A 19,782-nucleotide genomic window follows, 5' to 3' on the forward strand; every position below is an offset into this window, starting at 1 on the left:
GAGGGGGGAGAGGAGTGGGTGGAGGGGGAGAAGGGTTGGAGGAGGGGGGGAAGGGTGGGAGGAGGGGGAGGGAAATGGGAGGCTGGGAGGAGGTGGAAACTTGTTTTTTTCCTTTTCTCAATAAAAAAAAAAAAGAACCACTCAAAAAAAAAAATAAAATAAAATAAAATATCCAAGGTTATCTGGCGCCCTATTAAACACAGGCATTTGATGTTTTAATCTGGTCTGATTGGATTTCTTTGCACCAGCGGAGATGCTCGTCTTAAGATTTTTTCATAACAATCTGGTGCCTAGGTTTTTGAAGTTAACATCAGTCATTACTGTACCAGTGGCACTAAGGACAGCTCCTGCTGTTGGTCCCTAAGCTTATTATGAGGGGTGTGAAAAGGGGAATTGCATGAGACTGGAAGGGCCTGTGTCTACGCATACATGTGTTTTCTCCCTACTGGACCATCATAAACACATATCCTGGGGAACAGGGATGCCAAGATATGGGATATCAGGAATTGACACATTTGCCAAATAGGCAAGCAAAGGCACAAACTATCAGCCTATGTAAACCGGTTTCAAGCAGGAAGTAAAGGAAGGAATGCTCACCTGACAGAGTGGTGGCTGGGAGCTGTGAGACATTTATGATTAATTTGCATTTTCTCTTAAAGGGGGATCTAGACATATATCCCATGAAAGCGCAGGCAGGACCATAGTTAAACAGATGGCATTAGTAGTCTACAACCCACCAAAGTCTTATCCCAGTGGATCTTCACAGGTTTCGGTGAGCGTCCATTTCTTTGTAGCTGTGGCACGGGTGTCATGGACCCCTGTGATGTGCTTGACCTGAGAATGATATGTCCAGTGCAGACATCATCCACCTTGACAGCAGTGGGGGCCCAGGGACACAGACCCTCCAACGCCATATCTCCTAAGACTCTGGTTCCACAGACAGAACCAAGGCCTTTCCCCTGAGGCCTTGTTTGGTACCGTGAAGCTCTGCCACTTCCAAGCTCAACCTAGATGCCCCTCCCATGCCCTACCCACTGGTCCCACCCTGTCCTGAAGAGTTCCTGCCTAGGGACCCTCCGCTCCTGGAGATGCTCTTAACTCTCTCGGCCAACTACACCATGCAACTCCAGTTCTCAGGACATAACTGCACACCTCTGCAGCTCCAGCCCCTTTGTTGGAGACCTCAGCTTTTCCTCTGACTGATGGTGTCTCTGGGCAGGGTGGGGACATCTTATTCTCCTGGAGGAGAGGCAGGTGTACAGGGAACCCAATGATATAGATGTCCTCTTCCAGTTGGTGTTTCCCTATGGTTAGAGATCTTCACACTTCTGCTTCGTGGTGGGGTTGTCCTCATCCAGTTTTAAGCAGGTGAGAACACAGAATCACCCAGAGGCAACAGGGTTGAGCAGAATGGAGTTTGGTGCCCCAACATGCTACAAACTGCAACATTATACAATAATTGCTCAGTCATCTTTTCATGAGTGACTTATCAGAGCCAGAGACTTTGGTAAAAGTTAAACAAAATGTCAAGAAATTTTAGGATTATTGCTTTGGGAATAAAATTGCTATATTTTCCTATAGATTTTTGTTGTAGTTCTCGTCGAGGGAGTCACATCTTGCTTGCTCTGTGGCCAGATCAGGACAGCAGACCAAGCCTTCCTCTTCCCCGAACTCTCCTGTTCTCATTGACCCCCCTCTATTTACTGTCTGGTTGTCCCACCTATACTTCCTGCCTTGCTACTGGCCAATCAGCGTTTTTTTAAAATAAAATTGACAGAATACAGACCATTGTCCCCCACCAGAAAATGAGCCTTGAGCCACATGGTAGAACTTATATAACAAATACAGAATAATTTAAGTTGTAAGAACTAGTGTATAACAAGCCTAAGCTATCAGCCAAGCGTTTATAATTAATTTTGAGTCTCCATGTTGGCTATTTCTTGTAGTATGAAGAGCAGGCCACATCCCACTGCCTGGCTAGCTTAACCTCTGAAATAATGACACAGAAATTGTATTAATTAAAATTACTGCCTGGCCCATTATATCTAGCCTCTTCTTGGCTAACTCTCACATCTTGATTAACCCATTTCTATTAAATCTGTGCATCACCACGTGACTGTGGCTTACCGACATACCATGCCTGTGACTCAGTGCTCCCTGCCTGGGCAGGCAGTGGGATTAGGTTTACTAGGCATGCACAAGCAGGAGAGCATGGCGGATTTCTGCCACCATACAGGCAGTGCTCTGCCTGGCAGATTTGATTGTAACTCATTTAAAAAGCTCATCCTCAGAGTTAAAGTGCTGAGTGTGGCTCCTACCTGGTGGCCCCAGAGCCAGCAGAAATGGTACAACCACCATTCTGAAACTGGAGAGAGGTGGAGCCGACATCCAGAGCAGCTCTGCCATGCTAGCGGTGCAGTGTGCATGGCTCAGAGGCACAAGCAGCTCTGCAATGTTGGACTGTTTGGGGCAATCATACAGTACCTGTATTTGACCTGGAATTGTTGCAGTTTAGGTTCTTAAGATCTTAGCATTTTAAAAGCTCTTCAAGACAGTAGAGAATTAAAGACAATGCAATAGGACAGGTTCAGACATAAAAGACCTCTAAATGGGTCATAGTGTTAGATAGATATATGTAGGCATGGGAGAGAGAAGAAAAAGAGTATTAAAAAGTCATAAAGTAAAGTTAATGCTTTAAAAAGGGGGAAAGTCTTTAAAGATACAGAGTACAGATAATGATAGATTAAAAGGAGTAAAAAAAATAAGCCACATAAAAATGTAAAATTAACAGAGAGTCTGGATTCTATGTATTATTGTGTTATCTCTCATATTCTGTTTATGCTTGCATTTGTGGTTTCTGATCATTTTCTCATGATTTATGTTTCTATAATTCTTTTGGCTTGGGTTTTCTTTATAGTCTCTATTTCAGTTTTCAAGTCTTGAATAGTTTCTTTCATCTGTTTGATTACTTTTTCTTGGTTTTCATTAAGGGATTGGTGATGCCTTGCATTTTTTTTTGTTTCTCTTTTCCTCCATTTCTTTGAGGGAATTTTTCTTTCCTCTTTAAGGGCCTCAAACATTCTCCTAAAGTCATTATTTGGGTCATTTTCTTCTGCTTCATCTATATTTGGTTGTTCAAGTCTTGCTGTTATACAGTCATTAGTTTTTACTGGTGTTGTGTTGCTCTTTGTGGTGTTGTATGTGTCTTTATCTTATCTATCTATCTTTTCCTCTGATTGGTGTATTTGGTTCTGTCTGTGACTCTGGTGTTCAGCCTTCCAGGTGTCAGTGGATCCAAGGCTCAGATGGTTGCTCCTCATGGTGCAGTTAGTTGCACGATTCCAGTCACCACATTGGTCACTCCATGTTCCTGGAAGTTGCTTGGCACTCCCAGGGTTTGCTCTGCTCTGTGGAGGTTGTTCTCTCGGGCTTGCTCCAGCCTACAGCACTGGCCCAGTCCTGTTTTTTATGAATGTCCCTGGTCTGGATCCACTCCTGTGGAGGTCCCTAGCTTGGAGTTGGTCCCAAAAAGGTCTTTGGCTCTGATCTACTCCCATGGAGGTCCCAGACCCAGGTGCACCCAGACCTGCAGAGGTCCTGGCTCAGGCCTACTCTCAGAGGTCCCAGACTCATGCCCAGATCTGCAGAGGCCTCTGTTTCTTGCCTATTCCCACAGAGGTCCCAGACTCTCACCCAGACCCACAGAGGTCTCTGGTTCCTACCTACTCCCTTGGAGTTCCCAGGCTTGTGCCTGAACCTATAGAGGTCCTGGCTTGGGCCACCTCCCTCAGAGATCTCAGACTCATGCCTGGACCTGCAGAGGTCTCTGATTCCAGCCTACTCCCTCAGCAGTTGCTCCCTTGAACTTGTTCCTGTGGAGTTCACTGCCTCAGGTCTGCTCTGGCCTAGGTCACTGGCTCAGTCCTGTTTCTGTAAATGTCCCTGATCAGGATATGCTCCTGTGGAGGTCCCTGGTTTGGGGTTGGTCCCATAAAGGTCTTTGCCTCTGATCTACTCCTTCAGAAGTCTCAGACTGGGTGCACCCAGACCCACAGAGATCCTGGTTCAGCTACTTTTTTCCCACAGGAAATCAGAGGCTGTGTATTCATCCCATGTTGATATGAACCAGGTTTGATATACAAGAAATACAAGACATATGATGTATATTCTATATGCTCAAACATAGAAGAAAAAAATCTTTTGTTGACTTGTGTTCAGTGCATGGTCTATATTTGTATTAATACAGATATTATGTTACTTTTAAAAGGCTATGTATTTCAGAACAAGGGAACCAGATACCAATAAAAATGGTGCAGGCATTACAGCATCTCAGAATGCTTCTATTAAAGTCTCCTTGGAATTTTACATCCAAAACAGCATCAAGACTGATGGCTGAGATGATCCAATTTCACAAACTACTCTAGTCAAGACCTAACAATTATCCTGATTTTCTGAAGGTTCCCACAAAGACACCAGGGCCCACAAACAACAGAAAGAAGTCCAGAGAATTATGACCACACTCCAGAAAGATGGGTTATGGATGTTTACTAGCAAAATATAATATGGAAATTATGAGATAAATAGATAGATTATGGAATCTACTTTATTACAAAAACAACTATTAATATCAGAATATTTTACATTGTTTTTTGGATTTTGGTTTATTGATACAAATTTAAAGCTATCATTGCTATCCTATATTCATGTTTCTACTCCCTTTTGGGATACTGTGTGTATGAAACTCATTTAAAATGTAATATACAGTTAAGAAATACAGATTAATAGTGATATATAATAGTCAAACTTATAGTCATGCCATGGATATTTTCAAGGTCATACACAGATATATTTGAAAGACAGTCAGTCTTCAAATACTTCAAAGACCTCAAGAATATGGCAATTAAAATGTTTTAAAAACATAAGGTTTTTGTTGACAGTGAGACACATCTGCTCCTGGCAGCACCAGTTTACTTCAGAGAAGATAATGGGCTTTGAAGAATCTCTGAATGGAGCTTGCTGTCTTTATGGCACAGGCTAGCTATTTGAACAAAAAAAAAAAAAACAAAAAAAAAACAAACACCTGTCCTTACCTCAATTGCTGAGAGTATACTGTAAATTGGACCAGCAGATGTAAAGGAAAGCAACTGCCAAACTTTCAAAGACAATGTAGGAAAGTCCTTCAAAATTCCTTGCTTTTCAGAAAGGTGTGTCAGATATACCAGGCCCATAAGCCAAAGTTGATTACCCCAACATTACAAAGTAACATAGAGTGACTGTCCAGACATCCAAATGCCCCTGTCAGTTGATCATCTGGTAACATCTCACATTTCTGTGGTCTTTGATGCAGTTAAAGACTAAATAATTAGACTTAAAGTTTTCCTTAGTTATGATAAAAAGGTAAATTACACTTACAAAGAAAAGATATATAATAAAATAGTTTCTCTAATCTTACCAAATACAAATGGACTAGCTATTTTAACTGTAACTCTTTACTGATAACTATTTTGTAGTATATAATTTTACTGTTAAAACCTTTTTATTTTAATTTTATCCATCCAAAAAGGAGAAAATTGTGTGGAATAATCCTTCTCTATATTTTGAACAAGTATTACTCTCATTGGTTAATAGAGAGCTAACTCTCCTTTGGCTGTGCAGGAATATATTGGGCAGGAGAGCCAGACTAGGAGGATGCTGAGAAGAAGCATGGAGCCTGAGGAGTCTTGAGCCAAAAGGAGGGAAAGTAGAACATGTACAAAATGAGGTAACAAGCCATGAACCACATGGTAGAACTTATTTAAGAAATTTGGATTAATTTAAGTTATAAGAGCTAGTTTATAACAAGGCTAAGCTATCAGCCAAGCATTTATAATTAATATTGAGTCTCCATGTTGGTTATCTGTGAACTAGTGGATGGGGAAAAATGTACACCTACCAATACGGATATGCAGAATTTGGAGTTTGCCAAGCTGGTTGTCAGTCTTGCTTTGTTCCAGTATTTACTCACTATGCTCCTTTTCCTCCCTTCTGAACCAGACTTATATACCATGTGCCATTAAAAGTTGGAAGTGTGAAGTCTGTTTTTTGATTTTTGTTTTATAGGGGATTATAGTTAAGAGATTGCCATCAGTCTCAAAAGAGACTTTGGACTTTGGAATTTTACAGACTATGAGGGATTTTAAAGTTGGACTTAATGCATTTCCACATTTGACATGGCTACAAAGCTATGGGGGCCAAAGAGAGCAATGTGGTGATCTGAAAGAAAATGCCCCCCTTAGGGTCACAGGAAGTGTAGCCTAGCTGGAGTAGATGTGGCATTGTTAGAGGAAGTGTGTCTCTGGGAGCAGGCTTTGAGGTTTCAGATGCTCAAGCTAGGCCCAATATGGCACACAGTTTCTTCTTGCTAACTGAAGATACTAATGTTGCCTTCTCAGCTACACTGGGAACTATGCTTGCCTGTAGGCCACTATGCTGCCTTACATGATGATAATGGGTTAAAACTCTGAACTATAAGCCAGCCCAAATTAATTATTTTTTTGCTATAAGAGTTGTCATGGTTGTGGCATCTCGATGTAGTGACAGAATACTAAGACAGATGTTAGTACCAGCTTCCTGCTATGACCATAATGAACTAAACCTCTGAAACTATAAGCCAGTCTCAATTGTAATAGTTGCCATGGTCATAGTGTCTCATCACAGCAATACAAACCCTAACTAAAACAGCTACTGACAACAACCTCTGTTCTGGAATGCCTGACAGATGAAGAGGATGCCCAGGAAGAGATCGACAGGCCACTTGAATTCAGTGTCTTCCATAGCACCCTGGCCTATTCAGATCCATCCTCTCCACTATGACCCAGAACTCTGGGTCACATGCCCCACTTACCCACTCCTCAGTAATACATATGCTCAAAGAAACAGATCCAGGGATCCTCAGGGTTCTGACCAACACAGCAGGCCTGGCCCTGATGCCTCTGAGCCTCTGGCCCCAACAACAATGCAGCCCCAACCATATGGTGAGTAATCAATGCAGGGTATGCACACACCTCTTCCTCACCATCCCCAGCTTACCTCTGAGGTCCATGGCAGGGCCCTGGTTGGTTCAGTTTCTGAGAAGCAAATTGCTAGGGATAGCCCAGACCTCAGGAGAGACAGAAACACAGTGGGTAGAGAAGAAATCTAGTAGGCATTTGTCCAGATCTGGTGTCAGCTGATCCCTCCAGAACGAAGCTAATCCTGCTGACAGTGGGCATTTTGACTTACTTTTGGTCTTAACGCATCTAGTGGCATGGCACATGCTTTGAAAGTGAGGTGGGTAGGTTTTCCTCAAACTAGCCAAAACTAGGCACAATTCCAATCCTCTCCCTACAATGGATACATGGGTGCCTGTGGTTGTTTCCCTGCAGGCTTTACAGCAGTAAGGGGAAAAAATGATCCATGAAGAGACAAGAATAAAACTCTGTTACGCCCAATTTTATTGTAATTAGTGCTGGGCCAGGACTTCTAGAGTATGGTCCAGATCAGTTTACCTTAGCCATATTTAAGCACAGAACAATTTTTGAAAAAGTTAGCAACTAACTCAGTCTCAAGTAGACAAAAATTTAAGATATGTTTACAGTGAGATTTCTTACAAAGTACATCTGGCTTCTTTCACAAGAATGGTTACTGTTGACTCAGAGATAGTGCCCAAGATCCAGGGCCTAGGGAGCTTGACTTGGGTAAACATAATAGCTGTAGGAGTCAGGATTTCCTTGGTCCAAAGATAACATAGAAGTCACTTAGGTTGTTGTAAACCACAAGTGACCTCACCCATAAGAGAGGGTTTTATGTTCTAAAAGCAATGCTCAAAATTTAGGAGAAATGGTCTTGGATAAGTAACAAACATAAATTCTGGGTGATATGGACAGAGACTGTGTCATCAGACAAAAAAGGATCACCAGGATGTAAAACAACATAATTCCTGGCTTTCAGGAAGGACAGCTTCACACCTCATTCCTCTGAAGAGCTGAGCTGTGTACATAAAGCTCTTTGTTCTCTACAAGTGCCCTTAAAGTACTTGCATTGAGTGTTTTGTCATAGCAGTGTGGAATATGGCTAACTTGTCTTTCTTTACTAATCCAGTTGGGCAGCATGATGGTTTCTCTTTATGGTCAACGTGCCTGGATTTAGAATCCCCATGGAAAGAGACCTCTGGGTACATCTGTGAAGATGTTTTTACAGAGGCTTACTGGAGAAGAAAAGACCAACTCTTAATGTGAGCACCCCATCCCATGAGCTGGATTTTGGAATAATTGAGCGGAACACCAGCATGCTTAAATCCATGTCTCAGCAGTCTTCTCTAGTGAATGCTTCACAATATTTCTGGAGGGCTCTCATGATCCCAGACACCAGACCTCAAGAAGCTGAGGGAGGGTCTCAAAGCCCCTTTGAACAATGAAGAGTGCAGGGAAATCCTTGGGGTTGTACATCCTGAAATATTCCAGGTCGCCATGGCTCCCTTTGACTAATTTCTGCCTAACTCTTTGAAGAGGTCTGACACCCCCATCCCAAAAGGATGAAAATTAGCAAGTGACCTGCTCTGTCACGTCCAGAGGTAAGTCTAGTTAATGTGCTTTCTGTTTGGACAACAAACAGGAGAGGTTGGATGTGACCACTGATCCAGTGTCCACACTGACTCCACCTAGTCTTTTCAGATATATGAATATGTAGTGACTGCCCCAGTTGTCTTTATTGTATGTCTCTGTGTATTTGTCCGTCTGTGTCTCTTTGATTGTTTTCTTGTAAGTTTTGTTTCCCTGCATTGACCAGTGGCTTCCTCTGTAGTGAGAACACCGCTGTCTCAGGACCGGTGCCTCCTCCTGTTGGGGATCCAAACCAGACAACTGTTCCAGGTTAACCAGAGGGAAACCCTCCCTGCCAAACAAAAAAAAGAAGTCTCCATTTTTTTCCACCCTATGATCAGAAGTATATCTATGTTTGTACTTGACTCTTACTCATCTAGGCATAATGCATACGAGGAGGGGAAAATAGCTCTGCAAGCCTCCCAAGCTCTCTGTTCCTCTTCCTGCCTACTCTAAGCAGCCTTAGGTAAAGGGGGAAGTTTCCCTGGGCTGAGCCCAAAGGAAAACAGAAAGTTTCTTCATCATGAAAGCACTCTTTCATCATGATTTATGTCATCTTTTCAACCACTGAACCATATAACTAGACAGCTCAAAACTGACCAGTCTCTGAAAAAGAATAGAAAAACCACACCTGGGCCGGCTGTAAAACTTTCCTACCAAGGGGGAACAGGATATGTGGAAGGGATCAGCCACAAAATGGTTTGCTCCATTGATTTCTCACAACCCACTTGTATTATTGTTTATTATATTAACTATCCCTGCCCAGTGTACTATGTGTTCCTATCTCCTGATTACTTAAATACATATTGTAACATGAGGGCCAGCTCTCGTCCTGCCCAGTTCCTACAGCTGTTTAGCCCCAAAGAAAGTCATACAGAGTCTTTATTAATTATAAACTGATTGGCCCATTAGCTCTGGCTTCCTATTAGCTCTTATCACTCATATTAACCCATTATTCTGATCTATGTTAGCCACATGGCTCAGTACCTTTATCAGTGGGGTAGGCTACATCCTGCTTCTTTGGTGGTCTGGGCAGGAGTGGGAGGAATGTGCTTCCTCCTTCCTAGCATCTCCTGTTCTTATCGCTCTGCCTCTACTTTCTGTCTGGTTGACCCACCTATACTTCCTGCCTGGTCAATCAGCATTTATTTAAAACATGATTGACCAAATACAGACAATTCTCCAGCACCATTTACCCCTCTTTTTTTTTAACAAAGGAAAATATCCATAGTCCATTTTTTGGGAATGTGGGCATAGTATTCCAGGATACTTCCAGCTGGTTGGGGCACTGATAATCTTATGGGGTCCTAAAGAAATTTTAGAGTTATGATGAAGTCCTGACTGAAGTATCCTATGAGGCTTGATCATCTCAGGCAGCATCTTGAATCCCTTCTGGATGTAGAACTCAGACATCTGGGCCATCTGTTCCTGCCGGAGATTTCTCAGGTGGTCTTCCTTGATTGAACCTGATTTTTTAACTCAGAATGAATCCACAGCCTCTCATTTCCTGTGGAAACAAAAGCAAAATCTCTTCTCCAAAGTAGCATACCTTTTGACTTCGATTTTGAAGTCAAGGTATTTTCAAACTACCTATCTTGGATTAATTTAGCAGCATTTATAAGCAAATATCTTTTAGCAGCTGTTGCTCCTTCCTCAGCATTTAAACAATTTAAAGAGAGCATAATAGCATACAGTACAAAGATTCTCTGTATATTTTCCATCTTTATGTGGCTTTACTTTAACATCTAGTTCTTTTATTTTTACTTTTACTTTTTGAGACAGGTTCTCTGTATGTCTTTGTCCTGAGGTAACTCTGTAGACCAGGCTGTCCTTGAACTCACAGAGATCCACTTGCCTCTGCCTCCCAAGTGCCGGGATTAAAGGTGTCTGTCACTACCAGCATATCTTAGTTATATATTATAAGTATGGCATGTTACATGAGGAAGCCCCAAATGGAACAGTGTAAGCATCAACTATGGATACATGGATTGTATATTAAGTTGATTTGTTTGAGTCAGCTGCACAAAGGAACATTTAAACACATAGTTGAAGGTAGTGAAGAGAATGAGCCAGGAATGTGTGAAGTAGTAGAGGACTCCAGGTGAGAGGAGCATTCAATGGGGCCTTTGAGGGATAAAAGGAGCCTGACTATAACAGGAAATGATGGGAGGGCGGAGACAATGGAGCAGATGGCAGGGCAAGGAGAGGAAGTTACCCAGGGACCAGGTTGGAGAGAAGGCAGAGAAAGCAGTGGTGATGTGGACCACTGTGGCACTTTCACTTCCACTGTGAGTAAAATGGAGATCAGCAGAGGGTATGGTGCAGACTTACCTCATTGTCTTAGACAAAAGGAAGAAGTGAGTGGCAATGTAGTAAAGGGAACGATAACAAGGCTCAGAGAAGATTTAAAGGGCTGGAATAGCTCCCTTCTGGGTGGCATTATTCAGCTTCCACTGAAGTTTACAGGTTCAAAATCTCAGTATGTCCCCAACGAGATTTGTGTGTGTGTGTGTGTGTGTGTGTGTGTGTGTGTGTGTGTGTGTGTGTGTGTGTGTGTGTATGTGTGTGTGTGTGCTCTTTCTGGGGGTGAGCAAACTATCTTCTGCCATTCAGATATCCAATAGCCCTGTCATCTTTATGGCCACAGAAACTGCTGCCCAGGTGTTGTCTCTGGCAAAGATTCCCCTTGGACTTCTAACAGCTCTTTGCGCCTACCCAGCCAGGCTGTCTTCCTGGGTTCTCCACTGTGACTGGTGTCACCTAGAAGGGGAAAAAGAGATCTGCAGACCTGAGAAAGGTTGTGCAGCTTGCATGGTCATTAACCAGCCCATAAAGGGACCGTAGTGCCCTGTGAACAGATTATTACATTAGATGTTTTTACAGTCCCCACAGGAAGAGCCTCAGATGCCCTGCAATGGTCAACCTTCATTCTTTTTTATTGCTTTATACACTTCCTAAAAAGTCTTTATGGATCCAGTTATATGTATGTAAATCACACTACATTAACCAAAAGATTCTGCTTCCAGAGAAGTTCTGTTTTCAGGCTATGGATGGTGGAGTTAATGGAAAAGAACTGTGTACACATGACGTGTTGCCCCAGTTTTGAGGAAACAACTTAAAGAGGCCAGTCATCCACCGTGTTTCAAAGAAGTTATTCATTCCTTAGCAAAGCCACAACCTGCTGTGGAATAATCCTTCTGTACACTGTGTGAATATATGTCACTAGGATTGATTTGATAAAGCTGATTGGCCAGTAGCTGAACAGGATAAAGTTAGGTGGGGAAAACAAACTGAGAACGATGGAACGAGGAAGGGCAGAGTCAGAGGAGATGCCAGCCAGCTGCCAAGGAAGCATGATGTATAGAAAATGTAACAAACCATGAGCCGCAAGGCAAAGCATAAATAAGAAATATGGGTTAATTAAAATGTAAGAGTTAGTAATAAGTAATTACTTATTACAGTAATAAACCTGGGAGCTATTTGTCAAGCATTATAATTAATAAAAGCCTCAGTGTGCTTATTTGAGAGCAGCTGCAGGACAAGAAAATTCTACCTTCTCCTGCCTTTTCATCTACAAGGTCCTTGGAATCCTGCAAGAGACCCTGCTCCCATGCTGAAGGGACCAGAGAGGTGAGTCAGTGGTCCCAGGGCCAAACAGCTGGAAGTGCCACTTTCTGGGGCCTTCCCAGGGGACAGATTCCAGCCCCCCCATTCCCTAAGCTTTCCTGGCCATCCAGCGGGGTGTGCTCCTGCTGCTGGCTTTCTTTACCCCATCCCACCCAGCCCCCAAGCCTGCCTTTTCACCTGCGAGATCCTTGGAACCCTGCAGCACCACCTGCTTCAGTGCTGAGGGGATCTGAGAGGTAAGTCAGTGCCCACAAGCCTGGAAAGCCAAAAGTCCCACTCTTCAGGACCTTACCAATGGGCCAGAACATAGGGGTCCCTCCACAACTCCCTAGTTTTTCTGGCCAGCCAGCTGGGAGTGTCCTTGCTGCTGGGCTTTCCCCAACCCACCTTTCCCTGAAGCTGGCCTTTCGCCTGTGAGGTCCTTGGAATCCTCAAACACAGCTTTCTCTAGTGCTGAGGGGACCTACAGGAGGGCAGACCAAAAAACAAAACAAAACAAAACAAAACAACAAAAAAAAACTCCCAAGTACTCAGTCCACCACAGCAAAGATTGGACCAAGACACCAAGGCTCTGCTGGCCTCATTTGAAGAAAGAAATGGGCATGTGCCAAAGCAAGAATACCTCCAACATCCTGATGAGCAACATGGTAACACCAGAATTCAGTGAACACACAACAGGAAGACTTGAAAACACAGAAGAAGTAGAAGAAAACGACTTTAAACATAACCTTATGAAAATGATGGAGACCTTTAAACAGGAAGTGAAAAACTCACTAAAAGAAATGGAAGAGAAGACAAAGAGTTAGAAGAAATTAATAAATCCCTTAAAGATACCCAAGAAAACCAAGAAAAAGTAATCAAACAGGTAAAGGAAACAGTTCAAGACTTAAAGACTGAAATGGAGGTAATAAAGAAAACACAAACTGAGGGAAGGTTGGATATGGAAAATCTGGGAAAATGAACAAGAACTACAGAGACAAGTATAACCAACAGAATTCAAGAGATAGAAGAAAGAATCTCAGGTGCTGAAGATACTATAGAAGAAATAGACACGTTGATCAAAGAAAACAGCAAATCCAACAAATTCTTACACAAAACATCCAGGAAATCTGGGACACCATGAAAAGAACAAACCTAAGAATAATTGGTGTAGAAAATGGAGAAGAGCTCCAGCTCAAAAGTCTGAAAAAATATTTTGAACAAAATTATAGAAGAAAACTTTTCCAACCTAAAGAAGGACATAGCTATGAAGGTACAAGAAGCTTACAGAACACCAAACAGGCTGGATCAAAAAAAAAATCCCCTCACTATATAATAATCAGAACACAAAACATGCAGAATAAAGAAAGAATTTTAAGAGCTACAAATGAAAAAGGTCATGTAACATATAAAGGTAAACATATCAGAATTACACCTGACATTTCAACGGAAACCATGAAAGCCAGAAGGTCTTGGATAGATGTGCTGCAGATACTAAGAGACCATGGATGCAAGCCCCCAGGCTACTATACCCAGAAAAGCTTTCTTTCACCATCAATGGATAAAACAAGATATTCCATGACAAAAACAGATTTAAACAATATGTAGCCACAAACCCAGCCTTATAGAAAGTATTAGAAGGAAAACCACAACACAAGGAAGCTAACAGCACCCACAATACCACAGACATCTGATAACCCTCCACCGATACAACTCAAAGAAGGGAAACACACAAACACTACCACCAAAAATAACTTGAGTTAACAACCACTGGTCATTAATATCACTGGTCTCAATTCACCTATAAAAAGGCACAGGTTAAGAGAATGGATACAAAAACAGCATCCAACATTCTGCTATATACAAGAAACACACCTCAACCTCAAAGACAGACACTACCTCAGAGTAAAGGGTTGGGAAAAGGTTTTCCAATCAAACAGACCTAAGAAATAAGTGAGTGTGGCTATCCTAATATCTAACAAAATTGATTTCAAACTAAAATCTATCAGAAGAGATGGAGAAGGACACTTTCTACTCATAACAGAAACAATTCATCAAGATGAAGTCTCAATCCTGACTGTCTATTCCCCTAATATAAAAGCACCCACATATGTAAAAGAAACATTATTAGAACTCAAAGCACACATTAAACCCCACAAACTAATAGTAAGAGATTTCAACACTCCTCTCTCAGCAATGGACAGGTCAACCAGACAGAAACTTAACAGAGAAATAAAAGAACTAACAGATGCTATGACTCAAATGGACTTAACAGACACCTATAGAACATTCCAACCAAACAAAAAGAATATACCTTCTTATCAGCACCTCATGGAACCTTATCAAAAATCGATCACATACTCGGTAACAAAGCAAACATCCACAGATAAAAAAAAAAGCACCTGTGTCTTATCAGATCACCATGGAGTAAAGTTACAATTTAACAATAATACTAACCCCAGAAAGCCTACAAACTCATGGGAACTGAACAGTTAACTACCGAACCACCCCTGGGTCAGGGGAGAAATAAAAAAAAAGAAATTAAAGTCTTCCTTGAATTCAATGAAAATGAGGACACAACATACCCAAACCTATGGGACACTATCAAAGCAGTGCTAAGAGGAAAGTTCATAGCACTAAGTGCCCACATAAAGAAAATGGAGAAAGCTCACATTAGAGACTTAGCAGCACACCTGAAAGCTCTAGAAAAAAAGAAGCAGGCTCACCCAGGAGGAGTAGAAGACTGGAAATAATCAAACTGAAGGCTGAAATCAACAAAATAGAAACATGATGTAGGTGGGTCTTCTATCTTTTGCTTTCATTGGTTAATTAATAAAAAAAACTGCTTGGTCTGATAGGGCAGAACTTAGATAGGCAGAGTAGACAGAACAGAATGCTGGGAGGAAGAAGGCAGTGGAGCAGACGCTATACTCTCCTCTCCAAATACAGGTTAAGATCCTTCCTGGTAAGCCACCACCTCGTAGTGCTACGCTCATTAATAGAAATGGGTTAATCAAGATGTGAGAGTTAGCCAGTAAGAGGCTAGAGCTAATGGGCCAAGCAGTGTTTAAAAGAATACAGTTTCCGTGTAATTATTTTGTGTGTAAAGCTGGCCGGCAGGTGGGATGCAGCCCACCACTCCACACAACAGAAACACAGAAAACAATTCAAAGAATCAATGAAATAAAGAGCTGGTTCTTTGAGAAAATCAACAAGATTGACAAACCCCTATCCAAACTACTAAAAAGGCAGAGAGAGAACACTGAAATTAACAAGATCAGAAATGAGAAGGGGGACATGACAACAGACACTGAGGAAATTTAGAGAATCATTAATTCTTACTACAAAAGCCTGTACTCCACAAAATTGGAAAAGGTAAAAGAAATGGAAAAATTTTAGGTAGATATCATATACCAAAATTAAATCAAGACCAGGTGAGCAATTTAAATAGACCTATAAGTCATGAGGAAATAGAAGTTGCCATTCAAAACCTCCCAACCAGAAAAAGCCCAGGGCAGAATGGTTTTAGTGAAGAATTCTACTAGAATTTCCAAGAAGAGCTAATAACTATACTTCTCAATGTGTTCCACATAATAGAAACAGAAGGGTCATTGGCAAACTCTTTTTATGAAGCTACTGTTACCCTGATACCAAAAGTGCACAAAGACTAAACCAAGAAAGAGAATTACAGATCAGTCTCATTCATGAACATGGATGCAAAAATTCTCAATAAAATACTGGCAAACCGAATCCAAGAACACATCAAAAAGTCATCTATTATGATCAAATAAGCTTCATCCCAGAGATATCAGGGCTTGTTCAACATACAAAAATCTATCAATGTAATCCATCATAAAAATAAGCTGAAAAAAATATGATCATTTCATTAGATGCTGAAAAAGCATTTGACAAAATTCAACACCCCTTTATGATAAAGGTATTGCAGAGATTAGGAATACAATGATCATATCTAAATATAATAAAAGCAACAGCTAACATCAAATTAAATGAAGAGAAACTCAAATCAATTCCACTAAAATCAGGAACAAGACAAGGCTGTCCTTTCCACTTTCTCCATATCTCTTCAACATAGTGCTTGAAGTTCTAGCAATAGCAATAAGAGAACAAAAGCAGATCAAGGGGATTCGAATTGGAAAGGAAAAAGTCAAATAACTTTTGTTATTTGCAGATGATATGTTAGTGTACATAAGTGACCCCAAACATTCTACCAGAGAACTCCTACAGCTGATAAATACCTTCAGTGATATGGCAGGAACAGATCAACTAAAAAAAAAATCAGTAGCCCTCCCATACACAAAGGATAAAGAAGCGGAGAGGGAAATCAGTACATACGTGTGTATAGTATAATAAACTAACAAGATACCCAGGAGCCCTTTGATCTAATTCACCTCCATCCTGTGACCCAGCCTCCCAAGCTGCTCTTCAGAAGGAGATTGTGGCTTCAATCCAGAAGGAGCCTCACATTATTTTCTTGAGATCATTGTGGGGCTGGATACTAAAGAGTAATTCTCCTTATAACATACCCTGTTAGGATTACAGCATAAGTTGGGACTCTAACAGGTCCCATGGGTGAGGACTGCAGGCAAGAGACAAATGTGCCATGCAGACAGAGCTTGAGTGTTGAGTTCATTAAGAGGAGGGTAGAAGAGATGGAAGGGAAAGAGAGACACACACACAGAGATAAAGAGGGTGGGGAGATGGGGAAGAGAGAGAGGGAGATACAGAGAGAGAGGGAAAGAAAGACAGAGAATGATGGAAAGCTGCCTCCTCAGAGAAATGACAGAAAAGAAGAGAGCAGCAGTAGGCAGAGCTTGTCTCTTTAAAAGGACCAGGTACTGTCTGCCTTGCAATCATGCATGATGCAGGGTGCAGCATGGGATACACTAGGCCAGGTTCCCAAGGGGCAGGGTCAAGGTGTGTCTCAATGCTAACATTCCTCCCTTCTTTTCTTTTTATTAAAAAGGTGAGGTGTTAGGTGTGGCAGGTTAAGGGAATGAGGACATCCATCAAGTTCTTGAGACTTCTTCCAACTGAGCTTGAGGGCATTTACCATCTGTGGGAGAACCTGAGAAAGCTGGGGTGCTGCCACATGCTGGGGTAGCTGGTTGTTTCATAGCTGTCCAGGGTCTGGGGAACTGTCTGGTGTCTCTTGGACCTGGCTAGTTGCTGGCGGAGCAGAGGACAATATTAAGTTTAGGACAGGGGGAACTTCCTTAGTTCCTAGTGAATGAAGGGGAGGGTGTCAGTACAGGGAAAGGTAGAGAGGCTTGGGCTCTTAGGGCCTGGTAGTTGAGGGAGGGGGGCATCTGACCTGTTTGAGGTGAATCCTCTAGGTGATTCCCTGGAAGTTAGAAGAGTTTGTTGAGTTTGTGAAAACATACATTTTAGACACATTAGCACTTATACTGTTTATAATCTGTACTGAAACTGTTTTTGTAGAAACAGCAGTATACTCATGTCAGAAATGGTGGTGACAAATTTGCAAAATAAAAGTATCTTTGAGGTCTATAGTTAGAAAATAACTACAGGGAATTTAAAATCTTGATGTTGCAGTTATGATAGTGATAGTACTCTGCCAGAGCTAGCTTATCAAAATTTTATTGATTAATGTTAAGACTATGGACACTTGGAGTCCTAATAAAACAGTACCATAATGAAAGAGAGAATTTTGGAATGTGTTTTGTGAGATATATCTGCTCCTGGCAGCACCAATTACTTCAAGAGGATGATGGGCATCAAAGAGACTCCTTATGGAATTGGTTAGCCATTCGGACAAGAACTTGCTCTCTCCTGAACTCCTTGATGAACTAGACATGCAGGACCCACAGAGAAATAACTGCTGAATTTGCCTAATGGTGAGACGATCCTTCAGGGTTCCTGCTTCATGAAAGAATCTGCTAGACATTTTTCAGGACACAGAAGAAAATGACTGACAAACTGCCAATATATGCAGAACTGTCTTTGAAATTTCCTGCTCCATGATAAAGTCTTCAGACACTATGGGCCTGTAGGCTGAAGATGGGTGCCCCAATGGTACAGAAGAACTTTGGGTGACTGCCTAGCACATACGCACAGAGGCTCATGTATGCACACAAGGGCTTAAGTAGCTGCAGCATGCGTAGGTCACATGATCACGTAAGTCATATAGGGGCTGAGGACCCTGGGTGGCTATGCAAATTGCCTGAGCACTGATAGCACATGTGCAGCCCTGGAACCTGGAAGTGACACCCAAAGTGCTGGGTGATAGAAACCATAACATTCCACCCTTTTGTTTCTTATAAAAATTTGAGGGGGTTAGGGATCGCCAATGGGTGGGAATGGTGCATTGGGTCTCTCGAGGCTTCTTCCTTCTGGCTTGTGAGCATCAGAGAGTTAGGATGCTTAGACACATCCTGGGGTAGCTGGTTACTTCTGTGTTTCCCGGGCTCTGTGGAACTGGCTGGCTGGCAGCTTGGATCTGACAAGATGCTGGCAAAGCAGAAGACTATGTTTAGAAAAATTTTAGATCCTAGTGATTGAGGGAGAAGGGTCCCCAGATGGAAGATGTAGGGGTATTTCCCAAGGTTCCTGAGATGGAGGAGAGAGTTTCCCAGGGGTCCCAAGACCAGGAATGATACTTCTCTTGGGAAACCAGGGAAGAATTAAATGATACTTATCCTGGGCAAGTCTGTTCTGTTTAGGTGGGTCCAATTTGGCTCCCTGGAGCTTATGAGAATGTTTAACTTTATAAAAAGAGATAAATTTTAGACACATTAAAAGCTTGTGATTATGGTAGTATAGTGTTGGAAGAGAAGATTATGGATAGTTGTATAGTGAGAGAGGAGGGAGAGGAAGAAAGGGAATTATTAGACCTTTTAATGTTTTACCTGAAGCAAACCTTAAGGCACTTGTTTCTTTTAGCATCGTGGTATTACCTTAGCATCCAGGATACACTGGTGCTATCAATGATAACCCTGTTATATTACAATCTGTTTTGTGAGTCTCCCCTTTGGAATCTGCGGGTGTGACTGTCCCCAGACTACTGTTGTTTCTTACCACCTGGGCATCTGACAGTCTTTGCACCTCCGACTCTGTGTCTGATGGTGTCCCTGTAACAATAGCTGAATGGTTAACTGGAAATTTAAATATGACATTGGAGATACAGAGAAATTGGTAAAGCAGATAGGAGAAAGAGGAAAAAGGGGAGAATTGGAAAGGAGAGCGTATGGAGTTTCTGGCACTGGAGAGTTGAGTGCAGTGGTGAGATTTAGGCTTTTGGAACTGAGGAAAAAGTAGCTGATCTTGGTGTCCTCTGGAACTTGAGGGAACAGGTCCCTGTGTGAGTTATGGTATATGAAGAGGGAATGTCCAGAGCTGAAAGAGTAAAAGGTTTGAGATGAAACAGGTAAATCAAATGAGGGAGGCCCTCGAGTTTGGCAGCTGTGGATTAAAAGAATTTCTTTAGCCGGGCGGTGGTGGTGCATGCCTTTAATCCCAGCACTCGGGAGGCAGAGGCAGGCGGATCTCTGTGAGTTTGAGACCAGCCTGGTCTACAAGA

The sequence above is a fragment of the Microtus ochrogaster genome, chromosome 4 (assembly GCF_000317375.1).
Source record: "Microtus ochrogaster isolate Prairie Vole_2 chromosome 4, MicOch1.0, whole genome shotgun sequence".
Classification (NCBI taxonomy): Eukaryota; Metazoa; Chordata; class Mammalia; order Rodentia; family Cricetidae; genus Microtus; species Microtus ochrogaster.